Source organism: Somniosus microcephalus, chromosome 22, assembly GCF_052327205.1.
Source record: "Somniosus microcephalus isolate GS21.2 chromosome 22, FLI_Smic_1.0, whole genome shotgun sequence".
NCBI lineage: Eukaryota > Metazoa > Chordata > Chondrichthyes > Squaliformes > Somniosidae > Somniosus > Somniosus microcephalus.
Genome location: NC_141008.1, coordinates 25,397,298 through 25,406,605, shown reverse-complemented (window position 1 = coordinate 25,406,605; position 9,308 = coordinate 25,397,298). Strand labels below are relative to the sequence as shown.

The 9,308-nt window shown below is 46.8% G+C and overlaps 1 protein-coding gene across 1 annotated transcript in view; it reads left to right on the top strand.

The window, feature by feature from the left end:
* The window catches only part of tmem132e (transmembrane protein 132E), a 1,606,823-nt gene that overhangs the window by 1,050,254 nt on the left and 547,261 nt on the right, over positions 1 to 9,308 (top strand). The window lies entirely within an intron of this gene.

Below are 9,308 nucleotides of genomic sequence, written 5' to 3'. Positions count from 1 at the left end.
CACCCCCTTCCGACCCCCCCTTCCCCCCCCACACACCCCCTTGCCCCCCCAACCCCCCTTCCCCCTTCCCTTCCCTCCCCCTTCCCCCTTCCCTTCCCTCCCCCTTCCCCCTTCCCTCCCCCTCCCCCCCCTTTCCCTTCCCCCTCCCTTTTTCCCCCCCACCCCTTTCCCCCCTCCCCCCCACCCCTTCCCCCCCACCACTTTCCCCGTTCTCTCCTTCCCTCTCTCCTTCCCTCTCTGTCTCTCTCTCTCTCCTTCCTCTGTTTCTGTCTCTCTCTCCCTCTCTCTGTCTCTCTCTCCCTCTCTCTCTGTCTCTCATTCCCTCTCCCTCTCCTTCGCTCTCTGTCTCTCTCTCCTTTCCTCTCTCTCTCCTTCCTCTCTCTCTCTCCTTCCCTCTCTCTCTCTCCTTTCCCTCTCTCCTCCTTCCCTCTCTCTCTCTCTCTCTCCTTCCCCCCCCGCTCTCTCTCCTTTCCCCCCTCTCTCTCTCCTTCCCCACCTCTCTCTCTCCTTCCCCCTCTCTCTGTCTGGCACAGGGTTCTTGCGTTCCCTCGCACCGCCGGGCACTCCAGCTATCTATATATATAAAACTGGTTGGTCTGCCTTTCTGTCTGTTTGTCTTTCTGTCTGTATGTCTTTCTGCCTGTCTGTCCGGCTATACATCAAAAGTTATAGAGCGTACCTACACATGTTATATCAAAAGAAAGCTTATCATTAGAGGAGTCTAATAGGCATATTTACTTTTTGGTCAGACAAAAATTGTTCGGACAGTATACAAAAAAGGTTCAAAAAACGGCAACATTCCGCTTATTAGCGTTGAGTGACGTGATGGTTGACCAATCGTACAGGGGATTAACCTGATGGTTGACCAATCGGTGCATCGCGGGGGGCGTTTCATTGCGTGAGTGGGCGGGCCTAATTCTTCTGAGCTGAGGTGAGTGGACGCCATCTTGATTCTTAAAGATTTATTTTTCCACTTTCTGTGTGTTTATTTTCCCACTTTCTGTGTGTGTGGAGGGAAATTGTTTTTTAAAAAAAGTAAATTAATTTGTAAATATTTTTCTAAGGCTGATTAATTTTCCTACCTTTCACCTTTTTTTCCCTATTGACTCGCTACCTCCGCCGGGCGCCGCAACCTTGGAGGCTTACCCCACCTGCAGGCCTCGAAGCCTTGGCCTCTCCTAGCCAGCCACGCCCGAGCTAGGCACCGCCCGTCCCGCCCCGCGATCACCGCCATCTTGGTAAAGGCTGGCGGCGCGGGACTGAGCCGAGCGTAGCCATCTCGCCATCTTAGTAAAGGCTGGCGGGGCGGGAGTCAGCGCGCGCGTCAACGTCGGCCCGGAGCGCGACCTGAGCTAAGGTGAGTCGGCCGGGCCTCACGCGCTAGGCCGCGCACCGGCCGGCGCTGACCCGCGGAGGGGGAGGGAGGAGAGGAGGGGGGTGGGAGGGAGGGAGAGGAGAGGGGGCGGTGGGAGGGACGGGGGGGAGGAGAGGGGGAGGGAGGGGGAGGAGAGGGGCAGGGAGGGAGAGGAGAAGGGAGGGAGGGAGAGGAGAGGGGGGCGGTGGAGGGACGGGGGGGAGGAGAGGGGGAGGGAGGGGGAGGAGAGGGGCAGGGAGGGAGAGGAGAAGGGAGGGAGGGGGAGGAGAGGGGCAGGGATGGAGAGGAGAAGGAGGGAGGGAGAGAGTAAAGCAGGAGAGACGGGGAGGGAGAGACAGGGTGAGGGAGGGAAAGAGTGAGGGGGTGGGACAGGGAGGGAGAGCTCGCCTTCTCCTTCCTTCCTTCGCAGGGGTCGATCGGGCCAGGCCTGAGGCGCTCCTTCCCCCCTCTCTCTCAGGCTAATCCCAAACTAAATCCAGCAGTCTCTCTCTCTCTCTCTCTTCTCCCCCGTCTCTCCTCCCCCCAGTCTCTCTCTCTCTCTCCAACAACAACATGCCCTCAAAAAACCCTCGCACCGCCGGGCACTCAGCTAGTAACTAATAAATTAAAATGTTCAAAGAAAATGAAAAAAAAACTCATACAATTTCTCCTGATGATTTTTTTCCGATTGTTCGCAGCACTGTCCAGGAGATTAATTTTTGATTCCTCCAGGATAATCCTGGTGAGTTGGCAACCCGATGCAAAGTACTCTGCTGAAGGAGCTCAGATTCAGGCTCTGAGTCTTCGTCAATTTCTATGTAAACCAGTGCATTTTAAATTCATACTCAAATAATCTCTGTGGCAGTAGTGACAAAGCATTACCCAATTGTGGCCTTTATTATTCTGTGTGCCTGGTAAATATAGATTCATACAAAACAGAAGGAGGCCTCTCGGCCCATCGAGTCTGCGCTGCTCTTTCAAAGTGCAATCTAGTTAGTCCCACTACCCCGCTCTTTCCCCATATCCTGCAAATTTTATACATCATGTTTTTATCCAATTTCCTTTTGAAGGCTACTATTGAATCTGTATCCACCACCATATTAGGCAGTGCATTCAGAATCCTAACGTTGCGTAAAACAGTTTTTCTTCATGTTCTTTTACCAATCATCCTAAATCTGTGCCCTCTCATTATCAACCCTTCAGCCATTGAAAACAGTTTCTCTTTACTTATTCTTTCTAAATTCTTCATGATTTTAACATCTCTTTCTAATCTCCTCTTAGGCCTTCTCTGCCCTAAGGAAACAACCCAGCTTCTTCTGTCTATCCTCGTAACTGTAATCCCTCATCCTTGAAGCATTGTAGTAAATCTCTTCTGTACCCTCTCCAAAGCCTCATGTCCTTCCTAAAGAGTGATGCCCAGAATTGGACACAATACTTCAACTGGGGCCATAATTTTTTGTTTTACATAGGTTTAGCATATCTTCCTAGCTTAATGTTAATAAATGTTCAATTTATTGGTAAGTGTGGCACAAACTGAGAACTATGGAACAAACTGCGATCTGAATGCGGCCTCCTGCTTCCCTAGCCACAATGTCCTCTGGGCCTCCTGTCATGTGAGGTTCACTGTGCCTGCTCAAAAGGGTTATGGACTATAGCTTGGCTGGGGCCCGCTGTCTGTCTGTCACCGTTTCCTATGATTGAATGCCAGCTCCATCTGACAGAAAAACAACAGTGTGCATTGTTTAACACGGCATATGCACTGACAGCATATGCATGCAGCATAGTGACTCTGACATCATGTAGTGAAGGCGATTGATGTTACCCTGCTAGCTACACTTCAAATGTTAAGCTTATAATTGCACTGCCAGCTCTCGCTTGCTTCCAAGTTTAAAATCACATCCCCTTGTGTATTTCTAAGCACTTTTTGATATAATATGCAGTTACCTTAATATCCTTTGTTGAATCTTTTCTATTCTCATGGGAACATTTAACTTGAGGTTTCAATCGAAATTCATTGTTCACGGACTACATGGTCCAAAATCCTAATATGGCACATCAATGTCAATCATATTAATACAAAAGTAAAATACTGTGGATGCTGGAAATCTGAAATCAAACAGAAATTCTGGAAATACTCAGCAGGTCAGGCAGCATCTGTGGAGAAAGCAACAAAGTTAATGTTTCAGGTCGATGACCTTTCATCAGAACTGGAAAAAGTTAGAGTTGTAACAGGTTTTAAGCAAGTATAGAGGCAGGGAAAGGGGGGAGGGGAGGCAAGAACAAAAGGAAAGATCTGTGATAGGGTGGAAGGCAGGAGAGATTAAATGACAAAAGGGATGATGGTGCAAGGCAAAAGGGGATGGTAATGGGTCAAGTAAAGAAACTAAAATGGGTCTGGAGGAGGTGTAAATGGCAAAAACAGAATCATTAACAACAGCTGTTGTCCGAAAAAAATGGGAGCAGTGGTTAAGATCTGAAATTGTTGAAATCTGTGTTGAGTGTGGAAGACTCTGACTATCTTATATTGATGGCCTCTAGTTTTGCTCTTCCCTGCAAGTGGAAACACTCTGTCTACTCTATCAAAACCTGTCATAATTTTAAAGATCTCTATTAGGTCACCCCTCAGTCTTCTCTTTCCAAGAGAAAAGAGACCCAGCCTGTTCATCCTTTCCTGATAGGTATAACATCGCATTTCTGGTATCATTCTTGTAAATCTTTTTTGCACTCTCTCTAGTGCCTCTACATCCTTTTTATAATATGGTGACCAGAACTGTATACAGTACTCCAAGGCCTAGAAATTGGCCTGAGGCGCCCAAGCGGCGCAAAGTTCGCCTGGGCGCTGGAATTTGCGCCGCGATCGCCGCAAATTCAGTTGAAGTGCCCCTAGAGGGAGACAGGGCACGGCTCGAGGCACTCCGCGTCCCTCTTAGGGCGCTGAAAGTGAATTTCACAGCGCTACGTGCCGCAGCGCCACACGCTGCGGCACGGCACGCTGTGGTACTGCAGGCCTTCCTCCCACTGTTAAGGGGGAGGGGCCTGCAACAGCGCGAGCCCCGATCGCGAGTGCCGGCAAAAGAGCCCGTCACCAAGGAGAAGTGCCGGGCTCTCGGGAAACAGCCGGCAATGCCGCGGGGTGGGGGTGACCAGGAGGCCGGGGGCGGAGGTGCTGGCAGGCGGCCGCCGAAAAAGCGGCCACCTCGCACCTCCACCTTAACTTGCGCCTCTGCCGGCGCAGCAAGGCCCCGTGAACCGGGCGCGGGTAGTGAACGGCGCTACAGCGGCGTTCGCTACCAAATATCGCAATCGGGGCGCGAATGGGGCGCTGCGCACACCGATGACGTCATCGGTGGCGGCGCAGCGCAAAAGGCTAATGCCACCATTAGCGCCCCTGCTGAATATCGCGGGAGGCGTAGCCAGTGGCGCTACAGCCACTGACTGCCTCTTTAGGCGCTAACAGGTGGCGCTACTCACCCAATTTTTCCCCCCAAGTGTCTAACCAAGGTTCAATACAAGCTTAGCATAACTTCTCTACTTTTCAATTCTATCCCTCTAGAAAATAAACCCTAGTGCTTGGTTTGCTTTTTTTATGGCCTACTTTTAGTAATTTGTGTATTTGTACTCCCAGATCCCTTTGCTCATCTACCCCATTTAGATTCTTATTCTCCAAGTAATATGTGACCATATTTTGGTATCATCTGCAAATTTAGAAATTGTGTTTTTAATTCTCAAGTCTAAATCGTTATTATAAATTGTGAACAACAGTGGTCCCAGCACTGATCCTTGTGGGACCCCACTTCCACCTTCTGCTACCCTGAATAGCTACCCTTTACCCATTCGCTCTACTTTCTGTGTTGCAGTCAACCAGTTATCCATTCTGCTACTTGTCCCCTAACTCCGATCTTGTTCATTAGTCGATTATGTGGCACCTTATCGAAATCCTTTTGGAAATTACATCTACTGCATTACCATTGTCTCTCTTACCTCTTCAAAGAATTCAATGAGATTGGTCAAGCAAGACTTCCCCTTTTGAAATCCATGCTGACTATTCATTACTATTTTTTTGGTTTCTAGATGTTTTTCAATTTTTTCCTTTAGTAGGGATTCCATTATTTTTCCTATTACTGATTTTAAACTGATTGGTCCATAGTTCTCTGGACATGTTCTATCTCCCTTCTTAAATATAGGTATAACATTAGCTATCTGCCAGTCCTCTGGCACTGCACCTTTTTCTAACGAATTATTAAATATGTGTAATAGTGCCTCTGCTATCTCTTCTCTAGATTCTTTTAAAATGCGTGTATGCAATCCATCCAGACCTGGGGTTTTACCCTCATTAAGTTTGATTAGTATATTTAATATTTCTCCTTTTTATCTCATTTCTAATCTCATCTTTCAATGTCATGTTCACCTGATCTGTCTCCCTGGTAAATGCTGAAGCAAATTAATTATTTAATATTGCTGCCATTTCACTATCACTGCCTGTAATTTTATCCTGTCAGTCCCTTAGTGCCTGTACTCTCATCCCGACTTTTTTTATTTATGTACCTGTAGAATATTTTACTATTTTGTTTTATGTTCCTTGATAATTTAATTTCGTAGTTCTTCATTGCCTTCCTAATTGTTTTGTTGACTTCTCTCTAATCTCTTTGTATCCTCCCTTGTCATGCTCTCTCCTATACTTAGTGTATGCTTCTTTCCTTGCCCTCAAATTTTCCCTCATGATTTTATTCATCCATGGCCTCTCATTACTCTCTCATTAGTGTTTAGTTTGTTCTTGTTTTTTTAATGGAATATATTTTTCCTGGACTCTGTTGAACACCGTATTAAATGTTTTCCATTGCTGTTCTACATCATTGTTTGCCAATATTGTTGTCCATTTTATTTTCCCAAGTTCTATTCTCAGCCCCTCAAAATTGGCTTTTCTCCAATTGATTACTCTGGTCTTTGTCATGCTTATGTTCTTCCCAATTTTTATCTGAAAACCTATTATATTATGGTCACTATTGCCTAGATGTTCCCCTACTTTTACTTCTCTTACCTGCTCTGGTTCAGTCCCCATTACCAGATCCAGTATCAAATTCTCCCTTGTTGGGCTTCTTACATACTGGGTTAGAAAGTAGCCCTGTGCACATTTTAGGAACTCCATTTCCTCATCCCTTTTACCTACCTCTTCTGGCCAATTAATTTTGGGGTAGTTGAAATCCCCCATGATTATTATTCTATGCTTTTTATTCATTTCCCTAATTTCTTTGCATATTTCTTCCTCCACCTCCCTTCCACTATTAGGTGGTCTATTAGTGTGATTGATCCTTTATTATCTTTTATCTCTATCCACAGTGATTCTATTTCTGCCTTACCGATGGCTGTGTCACGTTTTTCTACTGCCATTATGTTATATCTGCTAAGTACAGCTACTCCACCTCCCCTTTTTCCCTCTCTATCTTTTCTAAATATGTTATATCTTGCAAAGTTTAATTTGCAGTCCTGATTTTTCTGCAGCCATGTCTCAGTAATACCTACTATATTTGGTTCCTCGCAACGTATTATTGCCTCCAGCTCCCCTTGGACAGCCTCTGAGCCACGGTGCCTTGGTCTGCATTGTGGCTGTCCTCCCGCAGTCTTTCTCCTTGTCCTCACAGGTAGCTAGTACATCATACCTGTTGAACAGGACCAGTGTCTGTGGGACCACCTTCTCAACCTCTCCTAAGTCCCCGCTATCTGGCTCCCTGACAGTCACAACCTTCCCTTCCTGAACCTGTGCTTTCCTCTGGGGTGTGACTGTGTTCTGGATGAAACTATCCAGAAATTTCTCTCCCTCCCTTATGTTTCGGAGTGTCTCTAACTCGCACTCCAGCTCAATGACTCTGAGCCGGAGTGACTCAAGACAGAGACACTTCCTGCAGATGTGGAAATCCGGGACAGTCCACGAACTCCCACATACTACAGTCCCGACTTCAACATCTAAAGCTCTGCCTATATCCTATCTCGCATCAAGTACTGCTCGCCCATTACTTCTTTTCTTTACTGACCTACACTGGCTCACAGACCCCCAGTTCCTGAAATCTCAAAATGTTTACCCTTATGTTTAAAATCTTACATGACTTCATCCCTCCCTAATTCTATAACCTTCTTCAGCCCAATAATCAAGCCAAACTCCCCATTTCTCTGACTGGCCTCTTGTGCATCCCCCAGCTTTGCCCACCACCATTGATGGATGTGCTTTCAGTGCAGTGAAATTAAGTCACACTTTTCTGGAATTCCCTCCCTATATCCCTTTGCCAATCCATGTCCCTCTCCTCCTTTAATGACCTACTTAAAACCCACCTCTTTGACCAGGCTTTGGTCACACTTCCTAATTTCTTGGCTTGACATCTGTTTTCCTCACACCTCTGTAAAGTGGCTTGGGGTGTTTTTTCACATTAAAAGCACAATATATCCTTTGGAAATAAAACACATGGGGCTAAAAATTGAGTAGCGCCCCAGAAAAATTTGTGTCTCAGTGCCGGAACTTGAGCGGTTGCGCCCCAAGAGGGAAGTGGGGCGCTACTGGAAGTGCTCCGCATCCCTCTTGGGGCGCTGCGAGTCAATACCGCGCTGCGGTATTGCAGGCCTTCCTCCCCTTCTCCAAGGGGAGGGGCCTTGTGCAGCGCGACCCGGGGCCCAGCTCGAGAAGTGCCGGGCTCTTGGAGCGCAGCCGGGGACGGGAGCGCAGGCAGGTGCTGGCAGGCGGCCAGCAACAAAAATGGCCGCCTGGCACCTCACCTTTAAATAACGCCTCCCCGGCCGCAGGTAGGCCCCCCTGACCTCGTCGGACATAGCGTCCGGCAGTAAGTCAGGGGGCGCTCACGAAGATCGTGGCCGGTGCGCAAGCGGGGCACTGTGCATGGCGATGATGTTATTGCCAGCAGCGCAGCAGCGCGGGGTACTACCGGTTAGCGCTGCCACTAACATCCTGCTGAATTTCGCGGGAGGCGTGAGCAGCGCCGCAGCCAGGTGCTAGCTGTTTTGCGTCCCCTTCGTGCCTTCTTAGGGCACTTACGGGAGGCGCAAAGCAACCGAATTTTTACCCCATGTGCTCTCATTACTCCATTTGTGCAAAAACGTACTTCACAAAGGTTTCAAGGCCTATGGACTATATGTAATTATTAAGTAATTACTTAACCCATGAAAGGATGCCTATGCGGATTTATAACAAGCATGATGCAGTTCATTTCTACTTCTATTATGACATGCTCAGACTCCCACGAGCCACATTTAGTAAAATAGTATATTGCAGTATGTGAGTTAGAACTCATGGAAATCAAAGTAGGCCACTATTTACCCATGTTTAGTGCACACGGGAATTTTTAGCCATACATGATTTATAGAAATACAAACCATCAGTCAGTCAGATTTATGTACCTCATTCAAGGTGTTAAGCTTGCAGCCTTATCCAATGTAATGCATCTTATATTTATCACACTTGTGTATGATGACAACTGTGGAAATATTTTTCTTATTGTCATTTGCAGTGTCACCTGGGCTTCATAACATCACTGTGAATGCCACTCTGTGAAATATGGTTTTTGTTTCCTTCGTGAAACAAGCTGCTGCTCACTTATGAGATATCCAGTCTGCCTAACTTGTCGAAATAAAAATCATATTTCATGAAAGGCACTGAATACCCTTTATAAATCAAATATTTCCACTTGGCTCAAAGGTATCAGTCCAGCACTTCTATTGTTTTTGTGTCTAATGGAGACAGTAGCATTATTATGAATAGGTTCTGTGTCAACAGTTACAGTCAGCAGAGTGCTTTCAAAAGCATTGTCTGCTATAATTTCTACTTCTATTTCTTCAAACTCTATTGTCATGAGGATTTTAGGAAAATGTAATGATGAGATGTGAAATTTCATTAGTGTGAAGCACTATTTTATGATTACAGGTCTGTCAGTCGTGGTGGTAATAGGGAGAG